This window comes from Dasypus novemcinctus, chromosome 12 (genome assembly GCF_030445035.2).
Source record: "Dasypus novemcinctus isolate mDasNov1 chromosome 12, mDasNov1.1.hap2, whole genome shotgun sequence".
NCBI classification, from domain to species: domain Eukaryota; kingdom Metazoa; phylum Chordata; class Mammalia; order Cingulata; family Dasypodidae; genus Dasypus; species Dasypus novemcinctus.
The window spans coordinates 30,726,366-30,753,129 of record NC_080684.1 but is presented as its reverse complement, the minus strand read 5'-3'; the positions used below and the strand labels follow the sequence as shown (position 1 = coordinate 30,753,129).

General features: G+C 35.4%; 1 pseudogene; it reads left to right on the top strand.

The window, feature by feature from the left end:
• The first annotated feature begins 363 nt into the window (after nucleotides 1–363).
• On the top strand, nucleotides 364–14,918 carry LOC105745647 (olfactory receptor 10A7-like; annotated as a pseudogene).
• The last annotated feature ends 11,846 nt before the right edge of the window (nucleotides 14,919–26,764 follow it).

The following is a 26,764-nucleotide window of genomic DNA, read 5'->3' as shown; positions in this document are numbered from 1 at the left end:
GCCCCCAAAGGTGAAATACAAAGTATGACCCATGAGGAAGTAAGGTATACTCAGAAAGAACTGCATGAGTTTTCCAACTTATTTAGATAGAAATCAGGAGAATATGTGTGGGAATGTATACTAAGGGTGGGGGATAATGGTGGAAGGATCAGGCTGAATTTATTGACATGGGCCCACTAAGCAGAAATTCTGGATTCAACGCTGCAGCTTGAGAGGTTAGAAAGGGCTCTAACAGTTTATTTGGGTGGCTGATTGAAACATGGGCCAAAAGAAGACGTAGCATGTCTGAGGTTGAGATGCCCAATTTGCCCTGGTATGCAGTAGAAAAGGGAATTCAAAGGGTTAGGGAGATTGGATGCTAGAATGGATTTACCATTTGAGAGATGCCACCCACCCCAGGAATGTACAGGGGACACAACTTTAACCAGGACTGTGAGGAATAAATTTGTAAGACTAACTCCATCTTCCCTGAAGAGCTCTGTGGTTGCTCTTCTCTGCAGTCCAGATATTACTGTAGGGAGGGCTGTGATGGAATTAGAGTCCTTAAGCATTACTGGGATGATTGGATTTCAGTCTGGTGAAAGTCAAGTATCAGCAGTTCATCACCAAATACAAGGTGGGTGTGACTACCACAATGAAGGCAGATTCAGTAAAGCACTCAAAATACTCTGAGTTATCTAGAGTTATCATGTTGGTTAATACATCATGGGGTACCTAGCAGTGAAAAAGACAGGCAGTCTACTAAATTTCTTCAGGATCTTTAAAAACAGAAGAGTTCTGGGTGACTGAATGAAACCCTAACTCAAATTGAAGATGCAAAGAACCATGGCCAGCTGAAGTGCTTGCTGAGGGTAATGGAAAAATGGAATGGGTAGTGGAAGAAGGTAGTGATAAATTCAACTTCGATCATGTGACCAGTTACAGAAATGAGGACAATAATGGTCATGAATCTTTCTTCCTTGTTTGATTATGATGATGGTATATGTACACAAAACATATTTCTTTGTCTTCTTCCCCTAATTTTCCCCTTATCATTTAACTAGTTGTATCCATTTCATGTCATAATACTTGAGGGTGTCAAGTTTAAGAGTGAATATTACCCAAGAACTTGCATCCTATTCTGTATGGAATTAATGCACATACAGTTGTATGCAGAAGAGTTTAATATTGTTAGGCAGAAATATATATGTATGTCTGTTATTGTTTTTACTTAGAGACTAGATATGGTTTAAGGTAATGTGTATGGTTGCTGAGTTGACAAGGGGTGGACTGTGATGGTTAGGCTATTGTGTCTACTTGGCCAGGTAATTGTGCCCAGTTGTTCAGTCAAGTAAGCACTGGTCTAACTGTAACACAAGGGCGTTTATGGACTTTAGCCATCACTGACTTTATTGCAGTGGTAAATCTTAGATAGCTGGTTATAATTACATCAGTCAGGGAGATTGCCATCAGCAGTGAATGATACTTAACCCAATCACTTGAATCCCTTAAAAGGGGAAGTGACTCCATCATTGAGAGAGACTTTCCCAGCTCTTCTTTGGACAGCCAACATCTCCCAGAAATCGTCAAGAATCTTCATTGGACTCTCGTCAGAGCTCCTGGTTGAAGTCTGCCTGTGAAACCTGGACTTGTGCATCCCCATGGCTGCATGAGAGACTCTGATAAATCTCTTATTATTGACAGATATCCCTCTGTTTCCCTGGAGAACCCTAATACAGGTACCATTTTATTTCCCCCATTATATTCTTTTTCATCTTTTAATGTTTTTTAACTTGCCTTAATACATCAGTAAAGGAAATATTTCAATGTTTTACCATTAAGACTTATGGTTGCCTTAGTTATTATTTCATGTAGATATAATTTATTGGACTAATAAAGTTGCCTGTTTTAGTGATCAGTCTCCAAGAAAGCCCTCAATGATTCCACTTCCAGGTATTTATGCTCTTGCATAGTGTCCTCCATCAATGAGGGAGGTTTATTTATGCAGTGAATAGTACACTGTAGAAATGACAGAGTGTGTCTTCCAAATTTCTGTCATAAAAGACATTGTGGGTTTCTCCTTGATCTCTTAATTCATTTGATACAGGGGAAAGCCAGTTGCCATGTCATAAAGATGTCAAGCAGTCCTATGGAAAGGTCCTTATGGCAAGGGCTGAGACTTCTTTCCATAGTCAGAACCAACTCAACCACAACTGAATGAATCATCTAGAAGCAGGTCCTCCAGTCACAGTCAGGTATTCAGATGGCTGCCACATTGGCCAACACTTTGATTGCAATCTCATTAGAAATCATGAGCCAGAACTATTCAGGCAAACTTCTCCCAAATTCTAGAATCATAGAAACTGTGAGGTAATATGTTTATTATTTTTATGCCACTAAGTATTGAAATAATTAATTACACAACAATAAATAACTTAGAGACCTTCTGCACATTGTTTTTTGAGAGTTTTTATAATTAAAGTCTCTGGAATATAATCTAACCCTTTGTTTGCAGTTAATGAAAAGGTAATGTGATTAACTATATTTAATCTCTTAAAATGGTAAATTATATTGACTGATTTTCTAGTGACAAATTTGATGGTTATATATTATCATTTTTATACATTTTGAATTCATTTTGCTAAGTGTATGTTCATGAATGAGATTAATGTGTAATTTCTCAAATTTATTGGGTTTAGGCCTTAATAGTGATCCTACTTGATAAAATGAGTTTGGAATACTTCTATCTCTTCTACTTTCTGAAAATGTTTGTATAAAACTTGAATTACTTTGTCCTTGAATTTTTGGTAGGATTTTCTGGTGAAGTCATCTGGGATTTGATATTTCTTTGTGGGATTATTTTTGACTACTAACTCTATTATTTTAATTTTAAAATGACTAATCTAGTTTTCTATTTCTTCTTGAGTTACCTTTAGCAAGTTGTATCTTCTACCTCAAGGTTTGTTCTATTAATATACATTGTTACAGTTATTTGGCTTTATTACTTTAATATCTGGAACATCTAAAGGAAAGTCATTTACTCATTATTTATTTTGATTCTTTGTCCCTTACTTTAATTTCCTTAATAGATCTTTCCAGAGAATTGCCAGATTTTAATTATTTTCAAATAATTATGTTGGGCTTCACAGATACTCTTCTGTATATACATTTTTATTTCATTAATGTCCACTGTTTTCTTTATAATTTTCTTTCATTGGATTAAATTTACTGTTGATTTCTTAAATTCTTGGGATGGATATATTTTTATTATTACTTATTTTAAAAAGGATATTCATTACACTTTAAGTACAGATTTTATGCATTCCAGATCATTTTACTGATAAACTAATTGAGACAGGAAAAATAATAGCTCCCAAATACATCCAAACTCTAATCCTCAAAACCTGTGAAATTGTTAACTTACAGGCCAAAAAGTTTACAGATTTTATAAAAGCGAGATTATCCTTTCATTATCTGTGTGAGCGCAACCTAATCATGTAAGTCCTTAAATGTGGAGAAACTTTCTTGGCTACAATTCAAGATGTGATCATGAAATAAGGCTTAGAGAGATCTGACATTGTTGGATTGAGTATAGAGGAAGAGAGATATGAGCCAAAGAATTTGAGTGACCTCCTGAAGCTGGAAGAAACAAGGAAATAGATTTACCCTAGAACCTCCAGGAAGAAATGTAACCTGAACACCTTGATTTTAATACATCGAGAGCTCAGTGTTCCAATCTACAGAAATGTAAGAGTAGAAGTCTGTGTTCTTTTAAGCCATTAAGTTTACAGTGATTTGTTATGGGAGAAATACATTACAATTCTGGAAGTGCGTGCTGGTCCAACAAATATCTAAAAACCTGGAAGTGGCTTCTGAATCAGGTGAAGGGCAGAGAGTGGAAGAATTTGGAGGTGCATGAAACCTTGATTTTCCAGAGACTGTTAGTAGAAATATGGATGTTAGGGCTGAGAAGAAAGGGAGGACCATGATAGGGAAAAGCTAAGCCTACTTAGAGAATATCTAAATCTTCATGAACAGACTGCTAGCAGAAATATGGACGTTAAAGTCAAGGCCTGTCAGTACCTGTGAGGGCTCAGAAATGGAGAATGTGTTATTGGAACCTGAAGGAAATGGGATCCTTGTTATATGGTAGTAGAGTGTAGAGCAGAATTATATCCTGCAATTCTGTGGATAACAAAACTTGTAAACTGTGAATATTTAATTGAGATTTCCATGTAATGCTTGAAATTTCTTGCTACTTTAGTAAAATGTGGGAGGAGACAGAAAAATTGAGGGACCAATTTAAACAGAAGGAACCAGAACTTGGTGATTTAGGGAATTCTTTATAATATTATCAAATTGGAGTCAATGTATTTTAGCAGTTAAAGGATGGGCTTTGGGTTAAGAATGCTTAAATTTTTATTCTGATTCTTAAGTAAATATCTTCACCTATTAAGTGGTGACATACATATTTCATGCATCATTAAACTTCTATAGAAATTAAAGGAATGAATACACGTCAAGCATTTAGAGTGCTACCTGAAGTATGTCCAAAACTCCACCAATCTTAGCAGCTTTATGCTCAAAAGCCCACTCAAATACAAATTTAGATAAACCAGTGCCTGTCTTTTATACTCATCAGTTTTTCTCCTCTGAAACTGGAACTGTAATATTAAGGGGAAAAAATGGTTTATTGTCTCCAATATGCTAGAGTACTGTAGTAGATGCTTTATCAGAGTTGCCTTTTTTTAACCCTCAACATTTTCCAATGAGACAAAAATGTTTAATGATTTTCTAAAAAGGAATGAAATCCTAAGTATGTAGGTCAGAATAGCATATCCAGGGAATGAATAGTAGACTACAAATGCACATCCATGGCATTCATATTTGCAATGTATCTTCTATATTTAACTATTCTCTCACCTTATTGTTTGAGGTTAAAATTTATTATTTATAATAACTGTATAAAAATGAGCATGTGTAGTAATTATATTTTGAGTCATTTGCTTATGTTTGTTCGAGAAACAGATATTCTTGTGTAAAGACAAAAATATTCTGACTTTTTAAAAGGCATGTCTATTATATTCAGAAAAAGACTGCTCAACAAGAATTTCTGAAGCCTCTAAGAAAAATCTCAAAAGTTCATCCAATTTTGTTTGCACTTATATTTTAAGAAATATTGTATGGGAGCTGGTGTGGCTCAAGTGGTTAAGCACCTGCCTCCTGCATGGAAGGTCCTGGGTTCAGATCCCAGGGTCTCCTGTAAAAAACAAAAACAACAAGCAAAACAAATGAAAAAAAACCTCAGGGAAACTGATGTGGCTTAGTGGTTGAGTACTGGCTTTCCACACATGAGGTCCTGGGTTCAATCCCTGACCCCTGGTACCTTAAAAAAAAAAAAAAAAAAAAAGGAAATATTGTAAATACTATTTTCATTCCCCAAGTAATTCGACTTCCACAAAGAAATCTCCAGGTTAGTAGACACCATTTTTAGACTATTAAAAACATCTCCATGTTTCAAGTCCACATAGAGTATCTTGATTTATATGCTATATTATTTTTTTCACTTTAATTTCTATCCTCATTCTCTAATGTCCTCAGTTATCTGGATTCAATCACACATTTAAAATCTGGATCTGAGATCTATGGACCAAACCCTAAACCAAGGAACATTTTAATTTTTTTCATGAGTCACTAAAAATCCTCTCCTACTGGCATTTCTTCTTTCTTTATTTCCACAAAATGAAATGCCCTGTATTATGAAAAATGTAATATTTTTGAGATGCCAAGCTGTGTTTATTTTTCACTTCCCATTTATTAATTAGCAAAGTGCCTTCCACTTAGTAGGTGAACCAAAATATTTAAAGAACAAGAATTAATAATTTCCCCTACCCCCAGGCAAATCCAACATGGCATGAACAATGCTCAGTTGAGATAATTCAGATGAACTGCCCACAAGATGGCAGCAATATGTAGTCAGTGTGGTAGATGGAATTACATATCCCAGTTGAGACATACACTTAATCTTGATCCACATTCCTGTGGGTTGAACCTAATGTAAATAGGATCTCTTGAAGACGTTATTGTTACAAGAGGGTCTTACTCTGGATTGCTGGAGTCTTTTATACGCAGATGGAATTCAGACATAGTGAAAGAAGGTCATAGGGAGAAGCGAGTGGTCAGCAGGAGTGTGGAAAAGAGAGGAGGGGTCATTTTCATGTGACAAGAAACCCAAGGGATCCAATGATACACCTTTAGGGAGGAAGCATCACCTTGCTGACACGTCGATTTGAGACTTCTAGTCTCAAAACCATCAGTCAGTAATTTCCCATTGGTTAAGTTAGCACATAGCTTCCTGGAAAGCAAAGAGACTCTACAGTAAGTGTATTTTACAGTCTGATTTAGGAATTGATTGATAGAGTTGGACTGCTCTGTAATGGCAATTGGGTACCTGCATAGTGAGCTGCATTTGCCTAGTGTTGATAACTCACTTAGGAATAGAGAATGTAGAAATTACTCGAAGTTTTACCTCAGCAAGGGACAGGGAAGAAGATTTTTAAAGTCTTGCTTATTGAGGTCTTATAAACCTTTCTTTTTTTTATTTTGAAAAAGAACAACTGATACTTGATTTAACAATTCACAAGTTTTCATTTGATTTTCCTTGCCAATATTATAAATATTTCCTTCACTATGGCTATTTATTTGGTACAGGAATTAATTATGACTATTCTAATAACTTTTTTTTTTTTTTCTGTCTGGTATGCCATCGTTTTTTTGGTGCTTTGCTTCACCCAGTGAGAGCCTGCGCTTCTCTAGGCAGGCAGGCAGGTCAGGGGTGCTTTTTTTTTTTTCTTTTTTTCCCCAGGAGGTCTGTGGATTGAACCCTGTCCTCCCTGTGGCAAACGGGAGCTCAATTGCTTGAGCCATAGCCGTTTCCCCTCTAATAACTTCTGCAACATTATTTTCTTGGAAATTGTTATAGATTTATTTATACTTGTTTTAAAGATAGATGCATTCAATCTAGGATTTTAAAAAAATATAATATTTTAACATATTAAACTATTTTTCTAACTAGGAAAAAAAGGTTAAGGAATTTTCCTTAAAAATTTTCAAAATGTAGGAATTGTCTATTTTTCTCTCTAAAGGAAGTAAAATTTAGGCATTGATGAACCTCCCTCTCTAAATATTTGTTAAAGCTTCTACTAATGCATAAATTAATCTTAAATTCCTGAGGACTTTTCAATGCTTCTTGTACCCACTAGATGTCATTAGAATTTTTGATTTGCCTCCGCTGTACACATGTATAGCTGTTTTAAGTTTATTGTATTTATACAAGTTGATTCTGCAACAAATAGAGTTGTAATCACTCAAATAGAGTGATTCTGCAGTTTTATTGGCTCATAATGTTATTTCCATAGCCTTAAAAATTCTAGGGATTGAAAAAAAAAAGAAAATTGTTTATTTCTTTATGATATTAATTATTTTATACATTTATAAGGTATTATTCTTATGGAATAACATTGTTTACAATGTTCTCATAATAAATCAAACCAACAACTAAACTATTTTTATATGTAATCAATTATATACTACTTCCCAAGTAGCAGTTTGAGTCAATGCATTTAAGTATTCAAAATGATTATTATTAGGAAAACACTTGTTTCCTCCCAGTATAGAATCTTACAAAATGAAATTTAAAAGTCATGTAAGGGAGAGTGGCTATAATTCATGGTTGAGTACCTGCTTCTCATGTGTGAAGTCCTGAGATCAACACCCGGTATCTCCTAAAAAAAAAAGTCATTGTAAGGTTCAAAGGGTGTGGTATAATTATCTTTGCCCTAATTAGACCAAAATCTACCCCGACAGCAAATTCTAAAATCTTACAGGGTAAATTAAAATCTATGTTCCTGATATATTCTTGATATATTACTTAATATTTGTAATACCAAGGGATTTGATAAGTGAACCCAAGAATCTCACCTCCCATATAGCTACAATTCAGAATATGTATTGAATTGCAGTCAGTAGGACTTACAGGAAAATAGACAAGCCCATGAAAATTCTTTATTATCCCTATGAGATTAAAAACAGTTGTTTAATTATCTCCAGTGCCTTCTAATGTCCCAAGGCCACCTCATTTTATCCATTTCTGCTTAAATTGTGGTTCTATCTGTATGTAACAAAAACACATTTAGAACAAAATAGAGAAATGGAAATAATGGAACCTTGTTTAAATATCATTATGCTTTGTTAAAATAAAAATAAACAAAAAGTAAAAAGGCCCTTGTTCTGTCTGAAATCCATAAATGCTAAAAAGGAGTATATTAAGAAAACAGTATTTGTATATTTAAGAAATGTTGTGGATTATAACAACACAAAGCATTTTCAATTTAGATACTGGGTCATTTACTCTCCAATTTTTAATCATTTATATTTAGGGTTGTTAAAAGTACTTCTCTATTTTGACAAATTTAATGATAATATCAGTTCTGGGATTGTTTTCCAAATACTGGTGATTTATTTACATTGATCCATATGCATTCTCGCAAATAAGTGTGAGAATAAACAAATGCTATATTTATTTGTGAGAGAGCAGGCTAGAAAGAAATGTGAAGTCTGTTACCTCAAAAAAGATGGCAGTTTGCCGCATAGTAACAAATGATGAGATTCCTTGAACTCATTAGGAATACCTAACTAAATCAGTGGACTGAAGGTCACCAAATTATCAAAATTTCATGTAACAAGTAACAAGTAAAAATAGAGCTGTATAGTAATCAAGGTACTCAATCATAGTTTGCCATTTTTTTTTTAAGATTTTTTTTTAATCTAAAAAATAGATTTTATTTAAATCTATCGTAGTGATTGCAATATCACTGTTGATGAATATCCTTGCTTAGAGGCTATATTTAATATAGAAGGTAGATATTTTTTAGTATATAGAACGACTGAGGGAGATATTGAAGGTGAATTCTGTGACATTAAAAACATCTAGCTCTCCAAACTTTTATTGAATTTAAATGTGCCTAGGTAAAGTAGAAAACCTGTAATACTATTTAACAAAACATCAAGACAAGTTTCTTTGGCAGTCTTATTCCTATTTCACATTGGAGACCAGGTGTGGTCTACCATGACTCTAAGCATTCAAAGAGCAGGCATTCGGAATGGCATTGCTTTCTGCCGCTGTCAACATCAGAATTTTAAGAGGGAGCTATGGCTGAAGCATTTTAGATGACAATAATTGTTAGTCTACAATAAAATAAATCCTTATTCTTTTATTTTTTTCTTGACAGATGATGGAATGTTTTTAGAACCACAAGTTCAGAATTGCTGCAAAATACTGGCAAGCATTATAATGAAAATATAGTTCTTGCTAAATGTACCTGGAATAATGATGTTGTGGTTACCACTAGTGATAATGTGGCAGGCCTAGCAATAGTGGTAAAACAGGCACATAGCCCTTCACATGTATTATCTACGATTCTGGGACTTCTAAGGCATTGCAGACAGCTATCATCAGAGTTGCTTTCATTATACCATTGGGGGGTATTTGCTTGAGGAACCTACAGTTAACAAAATAGAGAGGTGAGATGTTACCAGAGTACATATCTTTAGGACAGAGTCCAAAACATAGACTCCTATAAATTAGCTGCTTAGTTCTGAAAGCATGTACAGGCTGTGGATTTTTAGTTCCCCACTTTCTGAGGCAAAAATACATTGTATATATTATTTTGCTTGTAAAAAAGTAGATGCTCTTTTGGTAAACGAATTTGAAAAATACATTGTAAAATAATTTATCAAATATTTGTCTAACAAAAATATTTGAAACAAATAAAGCATTATTGATATATACTCAGCTCCAATTAGCACTATGGATATTTATTTCTCCAACATGCAGTTGTGTGATTGTTAATGTTTGATAGGCTAAGTATAACCTGTAGAAAAACAAAATTGTGAGTAATTTTACTTTTCAAAATATTTTACTCTAAATGAGATATGTTGTTTGAATTCATATATAACAGTGCAATGATCACTTTTGAGATTGGACTTAAGAGGAAATACAGTAGTTTGTTATTAGCTTTCATTTCTGACCATGTAGTTTTGGAGAAGACAGACACTGAAACAGAACTCTTTCTGATATACAGGTATGAGACCAGTGTTCAGATGATGACTTCCCTATTGCACATCCTATTTATTCAGAAGACCATATTACTATACCCATGTGCATAAAAAGAAATAAATGCCCAATGAAGTCAAGATCATGGGTCAAGAAAAAATATTAAATATCAGCAGGACCATGGAGACTATAGAAAAGCACCCAAATCATAAACATACATTATGTTTTAAAACACTTTTTTCATGTATATATTATATATAATGTGTGTATATGTGTATGTGTATGTATGGAATGTATGGAATGGTATAAAATATACTTCATTCAGTAAAAATATGTGATATATAATCAAAGATTAGAGAAGTCCATTATTCATTTTTATTTTATCCTGAATTCATAAAAATACCAAATTATATTTTAATTTTTTAAATAATTTTCTGTCTAAACTCTTTCTATTAATTCTGCAAAAAGTATGCATCTGATGAAAAATATAAACTGCAGGTTATGACCACTGATAAAAGAAAAACTGTACCTTGTTGATAGCAATTAGTGGTATTCATGCAAAATATTTCCATTTCCTTGACTGTCTCTTACTTTAAATATTCCATCTGCTTTAGAGTATCATAATGATGAAAAATGATAATTGAGAACAGAGCTGAGATTTGTGGATTTTATCCTTATTTTTGAGATTATATGTAAAGTACTCTTTGATGCACATATTAACTTTTTAAAAATAAATCAATTTTATTGTTGCATATTAATAAAGGATACAATTTATACAAAGTGTACAATCATTGGTATTTGGTATAATCCAATAGCTGTGCCTTCATCACCTGAACCATTATTAAAGCATTTTCATGATTTCAATAATAACAATAATAAACAAAACAGACAAACAAAGATTTTCACCTCTCAATCTCTCTCTTTCCCCTGCTGTACACAGTTGCTATTTCTGGCTATTCCTGCACAATTATTTATTTGTTTATTAGGCAGTTTTATTGAGCTATGTTCATGTACAATATGATCTATCCAAAGTGTATAATCAAAGGCTTTTTATTAAGCAGTTAAAAAGTCTTTTATTGTAAAGTTGTAAAATAAATAGGAAAATAGATTGAAAGAAGTGACAAATTTTAAATGAGAGTGAAAGACCAAGTTTGATTTAATATAATCAATTGTAAAAAATTAGATAGCATGGTAATAAACCTTTATAAGTATAAATAATTCAAATATAATAGAAATTAATTATAATTTTAATTTTTATATTATAGCTCTAACTATTGGACATAGTAATCTCTAAGAATGCAATGAATTATTAGTTTAGTTATTTAATTTCTATTTAGGCCTTCATTCTTTATAGATAATCAAATTCCTATTTGGAAATTCTTCACATTTTACTGAAATGAATTGCAGCAGATAACAATTTGCCAATTCATAATTTTATGAGGAAGAAAAACTCAAAATCTTGTTCAACACTAGTCATACTAAATCATTATTGATCCAGATAGATTATTTTAATTAAAGAGTATGAATAAGAAAGGGTTAAAAAAAAATGAAGTATCCAAAGATCTATCTTTTCTCCAGCCCTCCCCAATTAAAAGCAAGTGTTAGTTTTGTATGAAAAAATTTACAGAATACTGATCACAGGAACAATTTGCCTGTTGCTTTCAGTGATCATTATTCATATGTTGATATTTTACATTTATCTGGTCTACTCCTGTTCTTTTTTGGTTACTATTTGCATGGAATACCTTTTTCCAACCTTTCACTTTTAACCTGCTGTGTCCTTAATCTGCGGTGGGTTTCTTGCAGACAACATATAGATGGCTCAGATTTTTTGATCCTTTCTATTAGTCTATGTCTTTTGATTGGGGAGTTCAAACCATTAACATTCAGTGTTATTTATTACTGTAAAGACCTTACTTAAGGCACCCATTTTGTCCTTCAGCCCTCTGTTGTCATGTCATTCTACTGTTTGTCTTCTTATCCTTTAGTTTACCCTTCCTGATAATCTCAATTTTTGAACTTGTTTCCAAATCTCTTGCCCTTGTTTGTCCTTTCAGACAGCAGCACACCATTTAGTGTATCTTGCACAGCTGGTCTTTTTTTAACATGTTATCAGGTTTTGTCTGTGAAGACTTTGAACTCATTGTCAAAGGACAGCTTTGCTGGATACAGAATTCTTGGATGGCATTTTTTTCTCTTTCAGTACCTTAAATATATCATACCACTTTCTTCTCTCCTCCACGGTTTCTGATGAGAGGTTGGCACTTAATCTTATTGAGTTTCCCTTGTGTGTGATGCTTTTCTTTTCTTGTGCTGCTTTCAGAATCCTCTTTTTATCTCTGATATTTGCCATTCTGAAGAGTAGGTGTCTTGGGGTAGGACTATTCAGATTTATTCTGTTTAGGGTGTGTTGTCCTTCTTGGATATTAATATTTATGCCCTTCATAAGAGGTGGGAAGTTTTTCATCATTATTTCCTCAAATATTCTTTCTGCCCCTTTTTCATTCTCTTTTCCATCTAGGACATCAATAATGTGCATGTTTGTGTGTTTCACATTGTCATTCAATTCCCTAAGACTCTTCCACTTTTTCCATTTTCTTCTATTTCTGTTCTCCTGTCTTTTGTATTTCAGATATTTTGTCTTTGAAATCACTAATTCTGTCTTCAGTCAAATCAAATTTGCTCTTATGTACCACTAACGTGTTTTTAATCTCATCCATCATGTCTTTCATTCCCATAAGATCTGTTACTTTTCTTTGCAGTCTTTCAAGTTGTTCTTTTCTCTCCCCCAGTATCTTCCTTAATGTCCTTTATTTCTTTAGTTATGTTTTCTTTTTTTTTTTCTTAAGATTCTTACATATAAAATTAATATAAAATATATTTACACATTTAGGAAGGGGCATATTGACAGAAATATTGCATAAACAATTGTATAATTTCATTTTAAAAAGTTATGTTTTCTTTAAATTCTTTGAAGTGATTTAGGAGACTTATGTGATTATCACTGATTAATGGTCTTAAATCCTGTATCTCTTCAGGATATTTTTTTTTTTTCTTTTGGCTGGGCCATCTCTTACTGTTTCCTAGTATGGCTTGTAATTTTTTGCTGATGTCTAGGCATCTGAATATGTTGGTGAATTTACTCTGATGGTTAATTTCTCTCTCTTGCCTACTATGTTTTTTTTTCCGCAAAGCTCTTCTTTGATATTTGTTTCAACTTATTCTCAGTCTTTAAAATTGCAGAGCTTAAGGTTACAAAATTGGGCCAATGACTCACTAGTGGGGTGCAGATTTTCTCTCAGGGGTTGGATTCAGAGAGAGCAGAGAACAGTTTTTGTCCATGCAATTTCCAGAACAGTCACCAGATGATGCTAGTCAGTGCGCCTTTCCATGGAGGTGTTTTAGTCTTGGCTTTCCTGTGTTCCTGGGTGTATCCAGACTGAAGATTCACAGCAGGTTGTGTTGGCCAAATTCACTGAAGAAAAGCACGTGACCACCCCCCACCCCTTTTCCCTTGAACAGCTGACAGGGAGGAAGGTTTCTGTTCCCCTCTCAGTTGACTGCAGTGATCCAGGTGTTTTATCCAAGCTAATATTTTGGGGGTGGGGGGGGGACCTTTCCTGGCTGCTACCCAGCTGCTACTGGGGCTTGGTAACTCATGTTTGTCATTTTGCCTTCTTCATCACTCTGTCCCTCACGCCCCTGGGAATTGTATAGCACTGTCCTGGTCTGCTGACCGCCAAAACAGGTCCCTTGGACAGCTTTTGGCTCTTTCTCCATTGTTTTTGTGAGAGCATTCAGCTCTGCCTGTTAGTTCATCACTGTCTTCCCATGATTCTCTTACACGTTAATTTTGATTCTTAGAAAGAAACTGTTATAAGATCACTGGTGAAAATCAGACCAGAGTCACTGAATTTATTCTTCTCAGTTTTTTGAACAATGCTGAAATGCTTATTTCCTTCTTGGTTTTGTTCCAGGTCTCTATACAGTCACTTTTTTTGTGCAACATTCCTATGGTCATAGTTACTGATTTGAAGAGATCCTGCTCTTCAAATGCCCATGCCCTTCCTTCTCCAAAATCTATTACCACTTGAAGTCTTTTTCTCCTTGGTCATGATGCCAAAGATGCTGGTAGATCTCATGTCCCAAGGAAAGTCTTCACTTTTGTGGGCTGTCGTGCCCAGATGTACTTCTTCTTTGGAAGTCCTGAAGGTTCCTTCCTCTCTATGATGACTTCTGATCACTTTGTGGCTGTCTGTAACCCTCTCCATTATTCAGTCATAAGGAACAGGACCCTGTGCTTGTGGCTGGCCATAGGGTCCTAGATATCTGCTGTCCCTGTCTCTATGTTACAGGTAGCTCAGATGATGGCCATTATTTTTGTGGACCAAACACCATAGATCACTTCTTTGGGATGGTCCCCCAGTGTTGCAATTAGTCTCTCAAGACATAGCCATGTATGAAATGCAAGTGCTTGCCTCCACAACACTGTTTATCATGTTTCCCTTTTCCCTGTTTTTGGTTTCCTACAATCACATTATCACAACAATCCTGAAGATACCCTCTGATACTGGTCACCAGAGGCACTTTCTACTTGTTCATCTCACATCATTGTGGTGTCCCTCTTCTATAGAACTATGAGCCTGACATATCCATGGCCCAAATCCAACCAGACATCTGAAAGCAAGAAAATAGTTTCATACCCTATACTATCATCACCCCTATGTTAAATCCCTTCATCTACAGCCTGAGGAACAATGAAATGAAAGGGGCAGTAAAGATGGTAATCAATCAAAAAGTCTTGCAGAAGTAAAATGTGTTTTGAGTGCTATTTATTTGTGTTTCTACACAAAGAAGGAACAGCTAAATATACTAACAAGAGCTTGGGATGAAGGAGTGGGAGATTTGTTCTAATTCTACCAGTGTCACTTACTGTGATGGATGTATCTCAGTGTTATAGCAAGAATACAGATGGTAACCTTAAAATGGGATAATTAGGAGACATTTTATGAGGGGATTATTTCACAAATTTTGGGCAGGTTAAGAGAATTGCCACACAGCTCTCAAAATGAAATTGCATTCTCTTTGTCTGAAAGGCTAGGGAGAAAGTGTATTGACTGAAACTTGATGTACTTTAATGTTGCCAGAAAAAACCATCCTCAAGGAGCTCTGTCCTTTCCCAGAGAAAGGTAGCCATCCTAGCCTTCATCTACTCCGATCCCTTCAAATCTGCTGCACATGGCCAAGCCAAGTCAGAGAAGGCAAGGACACCTGTTAATGTAGAACAAAAGACCAGCCCCGGGGCACAGAGCAGATGGAAAAGGGTAGACTTATTAGGGGTAAATAAAAATATCCACCACAAACCACTATATATTCTACAACTAATGAGATGTTACAAAGATGAATCATGCAGCACATACTAAGTAATTTAAAAAAAATGAATCCAAAGGTGGAGACGTAATTGCCAAGAACTCATTTGGTAAATTCTTGATATGGGCTGCAAGCTCAAATTAAGTTATTTAATAAATTATCTCAGTATTAACTTTTATTGAAATGATTCTGGATCTTTTTGAATAGCAGTTAGTCTTTCTGTGTATTACTTCCCAGAAATTAAATAACAAAGGTGTGCTTGACACTATGACAAAGGCAGAGTACTTATAATAATGGCCATTGTGATTTACTGAGGTTCTTTCATTAACACATGCCCTTGCAACAACCCAAGAGATAGATCCTACTATATTTTACAGAACAGAAAAACAAAGATCACACCATTTAAATATTTTCATAAGGCAAAAAGTTATTTAGAGTTAGCTATAATTTGATTCCAGAACCTTCTGAAGTTGAAATCCAGTATGTTAACGACTTAAAACGTCTATCAATATTTTCATCACAGTGAGGTTATACCTAACATGGGAATTTGGCCATGAAAAAACAACAGAGAAAACAAAATGAGACCAAGTCAAATTCAATTTTGAAAAACCTCTATTTCCAGTAGTATAAACATATGCTGCTTTGAATATGCAACCTGTATATAATTATATATCTTCCTCTTAGTCCCCATTAGGCTGTGTTTTTTTTTTTTTTAAATTCTACAACTTCTTCAAGCAGTGCCTCCTTGCCATCATTCTTTCCCAAATTTCAGGAAAATGTAAAAGCTATCCAGGATTTGTAACTTGCAATGACTATTTCGTTTAGGTGCATTCCCTGAGTCAGATATCCATCATAAGTAACAGGAATTCCAGTTAGCAAATATTTGGTTTCCTTTCAATTTCTCTCTCTCCTTTAACAGCCTTTATAATTTTAAAGCCTATCTTATATATTTTATGTAAGCCTAATAAGTTCAGTTACCATCTGGCAAGGCTCCATTGCAATGGCTTTCTACTAACAGTGTGTACCTCATGAGTAGATTGAGAGGTTATAAAATTAATTTAGTAATGTGTGTGTACCTGTTTAATGAATTAGGGTAAAATACAAGGACAATGGAATGGAATGGAATGGAAGTTAATATATGAAAAGACCCTATGAAAGCGCTTGACACATAGCAAACATGATTTGTGTGTTTGATATTATTCTCAGAACAGAAAATATAGAATGCATTGCATATATTAGTGTTTTTTATGCATATATTATTTACTGATTAGAGTGTAAAATTAATTCATCTTGTAAGATGTGAGCAAAAATATTCATAAGTTATACACCTATTGCATATTCTGATTTAAACTTCAAGGCTTCCCACTGGAAGTTAATAATATAATTACTATGATACAATTAGTTTTATTAAAATTGATGAAAGTCACATAGTAGTGCTATGGATTTTCAGGGACTGGAGGGAATAAAAGTTATATAAAGTGCATTATAATTGCAATTTATTGTGAAATTAAATCTATAGGCTTGACCTCAGACAATCATGGTGTTGAATTAATAATTACATACTGTAACAATATGATACTAATTAATTATCTTCTATGAATCATCATTTCTGCATGCATTTATTGTGAAGTCACATAAGTTCATTTTATGCTCTTTCAGGTCAACATATTCATAAAGGAAGGGATATTGATCATAAGGGGATGCTTAGCTTCTATCCTCTTCATTTTATTAGTTCTAGTGGAAGGCAGAGGCAGTTTCCAATGAAAAAGATATGAAAATTGGAGTTTATTGTACCAGCCTCCCTTGTAGCTAGTTTGTGGGCACTTAACCTAAGCTCAGTTTATCAGATTTTAATTGTGAAATAACAATGCAAAGAAATGGGGATAGAGGAGATTCCCATGGAGACAGTATTTTCTACTGTCCAGGAGCAACAAAAAGCAGTGGCAGTGCTGCTGCCCAGGGCCCAGGGCCCAGGGCTGATAGTGCTGAGTAAACTGTGGCATCAGGGTTTAGTTGTGGCCACAGCAGTGTTTTTATGCAATTGACTCTGGAGTATTGTCTTGTGTTTTCACTGTGGTAATGAATACTGCTGTTGTCTCATATCCTTTCTCATTTTCAATCTGTGTACACTTTGATACCTTTTGTATCAGTTAGACTTCTCTAGGGAAACAGAATAGTCAGGATATATATATATATATATATATATATATATATAAAATATCATGAAATTTTTTATAAGACTTGTCTCAGAAGAGTGTGGGGATGGATAAAGGCAAGTCCAAATTCTCTGGTGCAGGCCAGAAGCTGGGAATTCCTATGAACATGCTTGATGAGTTCCCCAGGAAAAGCTGTTTGGTTGGAATAGAGATGGCAATTTTCTCTTTTGATGGCCAAAATAATCAATTCTCCTTTAAAAGCTTTCACATGATTGGATAAAATGTCTCTCATTATTGAAGGCAATCTCAGTTGGTTGTAGATGTAATCAACCATTGATGCAATCAACTTACTGATTATTTAAATCTATGAAATGTTCTCACAGTAACAAGCAGGCCAGCATTTCCTTGACCAAATGACTGGACACCATCACCTGACCAGGTTGACTCTTGAACTTAACCATCACACCTTTCAATATTTTCTCCTGTGTAAATCAGCAAGAGTCACTTTCAATTTGTGCAATGAAGAATCCTGATAGAAAAAAGTCAAACAAATCAGGTATTATGCAATGCCATTTGACAAAATTAATTTGTAAGTTCAATCATCAGAATGGCACATGTGGTAGTCATAGGGAAAGCACTCCCAGAATTTAGAGGCAAAAAATGTGCGCGTATTTATATATGCACATTTATTTGTCATATTAATCTACAAAGAGAATACTCACACTTAATCATAAATTAGACATGGATAAATTTCTTTGTGTTTTTGAGGGGTCTGGAGAGGGTGAAAAAACAATTTTGTAAAGGACTTTTAAAAATTTCTGGACTTAAAGTTTATAATATTTTCATTTTCATATTACTTAGAGTTGTTTTCTTTATGTACAACCATGGGCGAATTTGTGGAGAAAGGGTTGATAGAAAAAAGATGATGATTTGCTCAACTAATTTAAAATCTTGCTGCAAAACAAAAACCTGTATGAACAAAGCATAATCAAGTGTATTGTAGAAATAGAACTAATGTGAGTATCTAAAACCTACTTCGGAATCTTTTATTATCTATCTCGGTGATCTTAGTGAAGACACAAACTATTTGAGACTCTCTTTAAACATCTTTAGATGAGACTCAAGCCCAATCTCATATATACTACTTCCACTTTATGATGGAATGTTGCTGTACACACCCAACTTTATGGTTTTGTGGGTCAGATATCATCCAGCTCATGATAGGCAACTCAGGTCTCATGGTAACTTAGTGGCCCATGGTTAAGCATTCAGTCTTTACTGTGGCCTGGTAGCAGACTGTATTAGGGTTCTCTAGGGAAACAGCAAAAACAGGAGATATCTATAAATAGTATGAGAGTTTATAAAATCCTACCACATGACCGTGGAGATGCAGAAGTCCAGACTCCCCAGGCAGGTTCCAAACCAGGGGCTCCAATGAAGGTGCAATGAAGGTCCTTGATGAGATCCCGGGAGATGCTGGCTGTCCAAAGTTGAGCTGGGAAATTCTCTCTGAAAGCTGAAATCGCTCCCTGTTTTAAGGCATTCAACTAATTGCATAAAAATCACTCATTGCTGATGACAATTTCTCTGGTTGATTGTAGATATAATCAGCCATCTATGCAATAAATGCACTGATGACTAAAGTCCATACAAAGAATAGTCCTTGTATTACAGTTAGCCTAGTGCTTGCTTGACCAAACTACTGAGCACAATCACCTGGCTGAGTTGATACATTATCCTAACTATCACACAGGCCAAAAGCTGCTTATCAAATGTAGAATAGTTATATGCAAAGAATGTCAGGGCTTTGCCTTAAATCCTAAGGGTCTGCATTGTGATCTTCCTGTAGGGGCTTTCTAAAGGATCTTAAAGGCATCTCTATTTGCCACTGACACTTACAGCACCATTGGATCTGCTATATCATATGATTCAAGTGGCAGTGGAGCTTCCACAGCAGCCTGGACCTGTTACAGAGCTTCCTCATGCTTCACTCCCAAGTCAAGTCGAAACTAGCAACTTTTCTGGTCATTTGGTAAAAGGACCAGAATAGCACACCCAATGAGGAGTATGCTGTCTCTAAAATATGAAGAGACCAACTAAGTGATATGCCTCTTTGTTGGTCATAGGAAGGATCAAAAGTACCAGCTTTACCTTCATTTTAGGAGGGATATTGTAACATGCCCCACCCCACTGGACACCTAGAAATTTCACCAATGTAGAAGGCCTCTGTATTTTTGCTGGATTTATCTTCCATCCTCTCTCACGCAAATGCCTTACCAATAAGTTAGAAGTAGTTGCTATTTCTTGCTCCCTAGGTCCAGTCAACATGGTATCATCAATATAATGAACCAATGTGATGTCTTGTGGAAGGGGGAGATGATCAATGTCCCTGTGGAAAATATTATGACATAAATCTTGAGAGTTGATATACCCTTGAGTTAGGACAGTAAGGGTGTATTGGTGGCCTTACCAGCTGAAAGCAAACTCTTTCTGGTGGTCCTTACTAACAGCAATTGAGAAAAAAGCATTTGCCACGTGAATAGCTGCATAGTAGTTATCAGGAAATGTGTTGATTTGTTCAAACAATGATAGCACATCTGGATCAGCAGCTGTAATTTGAGCCACCACCTGGTTAAGTTTACAATAATCCACTGTCATCCTCCAAGATCCATCTGTTTTGTGCACTGGTCAAATAGGGGAGTTGAATGGGGATGTGGTGGGAAATTCCACCCCTGCATCCTTCAAATCCCTGGCGGTGTCACTGATCACTGCAATCCCTCTAGGAATCTGGTACTGCTTTGATTTACTATTTTGGTAGGTAGGGGCTGTTCTTGTGGCTTCACTTGGCCTTTCCTACAATGATAGTCCTGACTCTGTAAGGCAGGGACCCAATGTGGGGATTCTGTCACTTACTGAGTATGCCTATTCCAATTATGCATTCTAGAACTGGGGGAAATAACCACAGGAAGGGTCTGGGGACCCATTGGAATCTTTGTGAGATGAATCTGAACTAAAACACCATTGATCCCCTGACCTTCATAAGCCCTTCTCAGATTGGTGGACCACAGTGACATTTGGGCCTCCTGGAACACCTCTGAGCCAATGTCTTATAATCCCCAAGACGTCTGATTATTTCCTTATCCCCAATGCACATTTACCCTGTTAAAAGGATGTAGGTCCCTTTGGGGAAGGCTAGGAGGAAGATTAACAGTATAAATTTTTGGCAGTGCAATAGGGTCCTTCCCCATGGGGACCAGAATTCATCTCATTCAAGGGATTCTGGGCCTGTAAACTGTATTAAGTTTGGAAATTGATCAAGGGGCCATGACTCTTGTTTCTTGTAATTCAAGTTGTGCTTTTGTTCACTTGATCTAGAACTCTTCTGCTTATATAGATAAAGTAGGAATTTTGGTCTGCATTTCTATTTTACTTCTAGGTACAATGATCATTAACTGATTCTATAATTCTATGCTACTCAGAATATTTTGTTTGCTGCTTTGAGTCTCCTTTTCATTTTAGTAACCACACTCAGTTTGTCTTTGGAGATTAGGTATTGCCACTTGGCTTCTCCTGGCTGGCATCCAATCATTTCCATAGTGGTTAATGATCCTAGTACCATGACATCAGTTCCCACAGTAATATCTGACCTACAGAGAAGTGAAACCAAGAGCTCTTCAGTGAAGATGGAATTAGTCCCACACATTTATTCCTTACAGTCCTGGTGAAAGATGTATGCTCTGGACATTCCTTGGTTGGGTGGACAGGTCTTAGAGGATAAATCCATTCTAACATTCCAAATCCTCTAAGCCTTTGGTTCCACTGATCTACAGTATACCGATGATAATTCTGGCATCTCGACCTCAACTAATGTCATTGATTTTTTGGTCCATGTTTCAATCAGTCACCAGAAGGAACTGTTTAGAGCCTCTACTAATGGCTTGATCTAAAACACTGAATACAGAATCTTTGCTTAGAGGCTCCATATCAATAAATTCAACCTGATCAAATTTTTAAATTCATTCTACCATCATCCATTCCCACACATATTCCCCTAATTTCTGTCTATATAAATTGGAAAACTCCTACAGTTCTTTTGGAGTATAGTATACTTCCTCATGGTTCACACTTTATCCTTCACCTTTGGTGGCTTATTGTGACTTTAGTCTATTTATAGGTCAGGAAGTAAAGAGGTGATGGGGATGGGTAAGGAGTAGTATGAGAAGTGTCCTGCAAGCCAATTGCCTCAGGGCATACCATTGCAGATTCATCTAGTGAGACAGGATTAATCTTTTCAGATGCTGCATCAACTCATATATTATGTAACCTGGCCTGAAAAGTGTCTAGTTTTGAAGGCCCAATAGGAGAAGACTCTGGAACAGGCCCAGGCTGACTTTCAAGCTGGTCTGCCATTTGGGTCATATGACACACAAGATATGATGCTGTTTGTAATGATAGTGGAGCACAGGAATAGTGTTCAGAGACTCTGGCAGGTACCTATAAGTGAATCATAAATATAGACACTTAGGAGTTGGGAAAGTCCACTTTTCCCTCCTCAGTGGATGACTTTTATCCTTATAAGTAATTGGGTTTGACGTGCTACTTGGTCATAGTAGAGAATGAATGGTTGAACATGGGCCACAAAGTTACCATGTGACCTTAGCTGCCCAACATGAACTGGGTGATACCTGACCCACCAAGTCATGAAGTTGTGTGTACATAGAAGCACTCCATCATCAAACAGAAGAGATAGCCTTGTTTAAGTGATCATTGTTGTATGTGGGGTAGAATACAAATACTGAGTGCAAAGACTCAGACTGGGGAATTGTGGAAGGATGTATCAGAATAAGCAGGCAGGGCTCAACTCTCTCACAAAGAGAACTGAGATAGAGATGAAGTTGTCTGAAGGATCTGCTTTGAGGGCAGCAGACTAGGACAGTGCTACAAAACTCCCAGGAGGGTAACAGACAGAGAAATGAAGAATCTGAAATGATAAATGCTCATTACCAAACTGTTGCAGTGGCCAGGAAGTGTTTCCTGCCCTCACCAGAAAGATATTAAGGTGGGGTAAAACACTTGGCTCACTGCAGCTGACTGAGAGGGGAACAGACATCTTTCTCCCTGACAGCTGTTACAAGGGAAAAGGGAGAGGGAGTTGGGGAGCTTTTCTTCAGTGAATTTGACCAGCAGAACCTGCTTTGAATCTTGGCTCTGGTGAGACAGAAGAATAGGAAAATGAGTATTGAAACACCTCTGTGGAAAGGTGTAATAATCTGACTTGTCTGGAAAAGGCATGGACAAAACTGCTTTTGATATTCTTTGTACCCTAATTCCTGGGAGAAAATCTCGGCCCCATTAATGAGTCCCTGGCTCAATTTTAATGATGTAAGTTGGGTGATTTTAAAGACTTAAAATAAATGGAACCAAATATCAAAGAAGAGCTGTGAAAAAAAAATAGGCAAGAGAGAGAAATTGGACATAAGAGTAAATTCACCAACATATTCAGATGTCTAGACATTAGCAAAAAATTACAAGCCATACTGGGAAACAGGACAAGATGGCCCAGCCAAAGGAACAAACCAAATATTCTGAAGAGATACAGGATTTAAGACCATTAATCAATGATCATCACACAACTCTCCTAAATAAACTCAAAGAATTGAAAGAAAATATGACTAAAGAGATAAAGGATATTAAGAAGATGCTGGGTAAGCATAAAGAACAATTCAAAAACCTAAAAAGAAAAGTAACAGACCTTATATGAAAGAAAGACATAATAGATGAATTTAAAAATACATTAGAGGCACATAAGAGCAGATTTGAATTACTCAAAGACAGAATTAGTAATTTCAAATGCAGAACATTTGAACTGGAAAATGTAGGAGAACAGAAAGAGAAAAGAATGGGAAAAATGGAACAGGGTCTCATGGAATTGAATGACAATGTGAAATACACAATGGAATACACATTATTGGTATCCCAGATGAGAAGAGAATGGAAAAGGGAAGAAAGAATATTTGAGGAAATAATGACTGAAAATTTCCTAACCTTTATGAAAGACATAAATATCAATATCCAAAAAGGAGAAAACACCCCAAACAGAATAACTCTTAATAGACCTAAGCCAAACACCTACTATTCAAATGAATAATATCAGAGATATTGAGTATTCTGAAAGCAGCAAGAGAAAAGCAAAGCATTGCATACAAGGAAACTTCAAAAGATCAGAAACCATGGAGGCATGAGGAAAGTGGTACAATGTTTTTAAGGTACTTACAGAGAAAATCTAGCAGCCAAAAATTCTGTCTCTGGCAAAACCGTCTTTCAAAAATGATAACTTTGTCCTTTAAAGTCTTCACAAGACAAGTCTCACTAAATTTAAAAAATTGATGTTACACAAAACACTTTCTTTGATCATAATAGAATGAAGCTGGAAATAAATAATGGAAAGAAAAGGGAAGTTCATGAATATATGGAGATTAAACAACACACTTTTAAATAATCAGTGCATTAAAGAAAAATGCAAGAAAATTCAGCAAACATCTCAAGACAAATGAAAATAAGAACATAGAATATCAAATTTATGGGACATTGTAAAGGCAGTGCTGAGAGAAATTTATAGTGCTCAATGCAAACATTAAAAAAGAAGAAAGAGCTAAAACTGAAAATCTAATTGCACACCTAGAGAAACTAGAAAAAGAACAACAAAGTAATCCAAAACCTAGCTGAAGGAAAGAAATAGTGAAGATCAGAGAAGAAATAAATGAAATAAAGAATAACAACAACAACAAAATTAAGAGAATAAAAAAACCCAAAACTGTGCTCTTTGAGAAGATCAGCAAAATCTACAAGCCCATAGCTACTATGACAAAGAAAAAAAGAGGGAAAACACAAATATATAAAATCAGAACTAAGAAGGGGCAATATTACCATTGACCCCACAAGAAAAAAAGAGATCATAAGAGGATATTATGAACAACTGCATGCCAAAATCTAAATAATTTAGATGAGATAGACAAATTCCTAGAAACATAGGAACCACCTACACTGCCCTAAAAGGAATAGAAGACCGCAACAAATCAATCACAGGTGAAGAGATTGAAACAGTCATCAAAACCTCCTAAAGATGAAAAGCCCGGGACTAGAAGGCTTCACAGGTGAATTCTACCAATCATTTGAAGCCGATCTAATACTAATCATGCTTAAGCTCTTCCAAAAAATTGAACATGAAAAATTGCTACCAAACTCATTTTATGAAGCCAACATCACCCTTATTCCAAAACATGTTAATGATACTATGAAAAAAGAAAATTACAGTTTGATATCTCTAGTGAATATAGATGAAAAATCCTAAACAAAACACTTGCAAACAAAATTGAAAAGCACATTAAAAGAATTATATACCATGATCAAATGGGTTTTATCTGAGGTAGGTAAGGTTGATTCAACATAAGAAAATCAATAAGGTAATAAAGCACACTGATAAAATAAAGAAGAAAAATCACATGATGCTGTTGGTTGATGGAAAAAAAGCATTTTACAAAATACAGTACCCTTTCTTGATAAAAACACTCCAAAAGACATCACCATCCAGAGTCCTCAGGATGGAGGAATAAAATATGGGTTAGAGTGGATTTACTGGTATTCTATTAAAGAACTATTGTGACTCTAGCAATGGAAGAAATTGTTTCATTGATGTGGAGACAGAGGCCACAGTAGTTGCTGAGGGCAGGAAGAGGGAAGAAGAGATGTGATGTGGGGGCATTTTTGGGATTTGGAGCCATTCTAAATGATATTGCAGGAACAGATGCTGGATATTATATATACTGCCATAACCCACTGAATGGACTGGGGGAAAGTGTAAACTACAATGTAAACTATAATCCATGCAGTACAGCAGTGCTCCAAAATGTATCCACCAAATGCAATGACTGTGCCACAATGAGGAAAGAGGTGGTTGATATGGGAGGAGTGGGGGGTGGGGGATGGGGTATATGGGAACATCTTATATTTTTTAATATAACATTTTTTTTGTGATCTATGTGTCTTTTAAAAAAAGACAGTTAAAAAATTACATTAAAAAAACTCCAAAAGATAGACTAGAAGGAAGCATTGTCAATACAGTAAAGTGCTAATATGAAAACTCTACAGCTAGCATTGTACTCAATGGTGAAACAATGAAAGTTTTCCAACTGAGATAAGGAACAAGAAAAGTATGCCCACTGTCACCATTGTTATTCAATACTGTGCTAGAAGGTCAAGCTAGAGTAATTAGGACAATAAAGAACAAAAGGCATCCAAATAGGAAAGGAAAAATAAAATGTGCACTATTTGCTAATGATATAATCTTTTAAAAACCCTGAAAAATCCACAACAAAGTTATGAGAATTTACAGATGAGTTCAGCAAAGTGGTGGGATACAATGAATTTGGCCAGCAGAAATCAATAGCATTTCTCTTCACTACTGATGTGCTATCTAAGGAGGAAGTAAAACAAATTTCATTTATAATAGCGACAAAAAAAAAAAAAAAAAATTAGGAATAAACTTAACCAAGATCATAAAAGACATGTATTCAGAAAACTATAAAACATTGCTAAAAAACCCAAAGAAGACTTTAATAAATGGAAGGAAAGTCAATGTTCATGGATTGGAAGAATAAAGATCATTAAGATGTCAATTCTACCCAAAATAACTTATAGGTTCCATGCAATCCCAATTAAAACCCAACAACTTATTTTACAGAAATGGAAAAGCCAATAATCAAAATTATTTGGAATGGTAAAAATGTCTTAATAAAGAAGAACAGCATTGAGGACTCTCATTTCCTGACTACAAAGAGTATTACTTAACAATACTGGCAAAAACAGCATGGTACTGCCATAAAGACAGACACATTGTCCGATGGAATTTGTATTAGTCAGCGAAGGGTGTGCTGATGCAAAATATCAGAAATTGGTTGGTTTCCATAAAGGATATTTATTGGGGATAGGAGCTTACAGATACCAGGCCACAACATAAATTACTTCCCTCACCAATGTCTATTTCCACATATTGGAGCAAGATGGCTGCTGACATCTGCCAGGGTTCAGGCTTCCTGGATTCCTCTCTTCCCAGGTCTTTCTCCTCTCTGGCTCAGAGCCTCTGTTT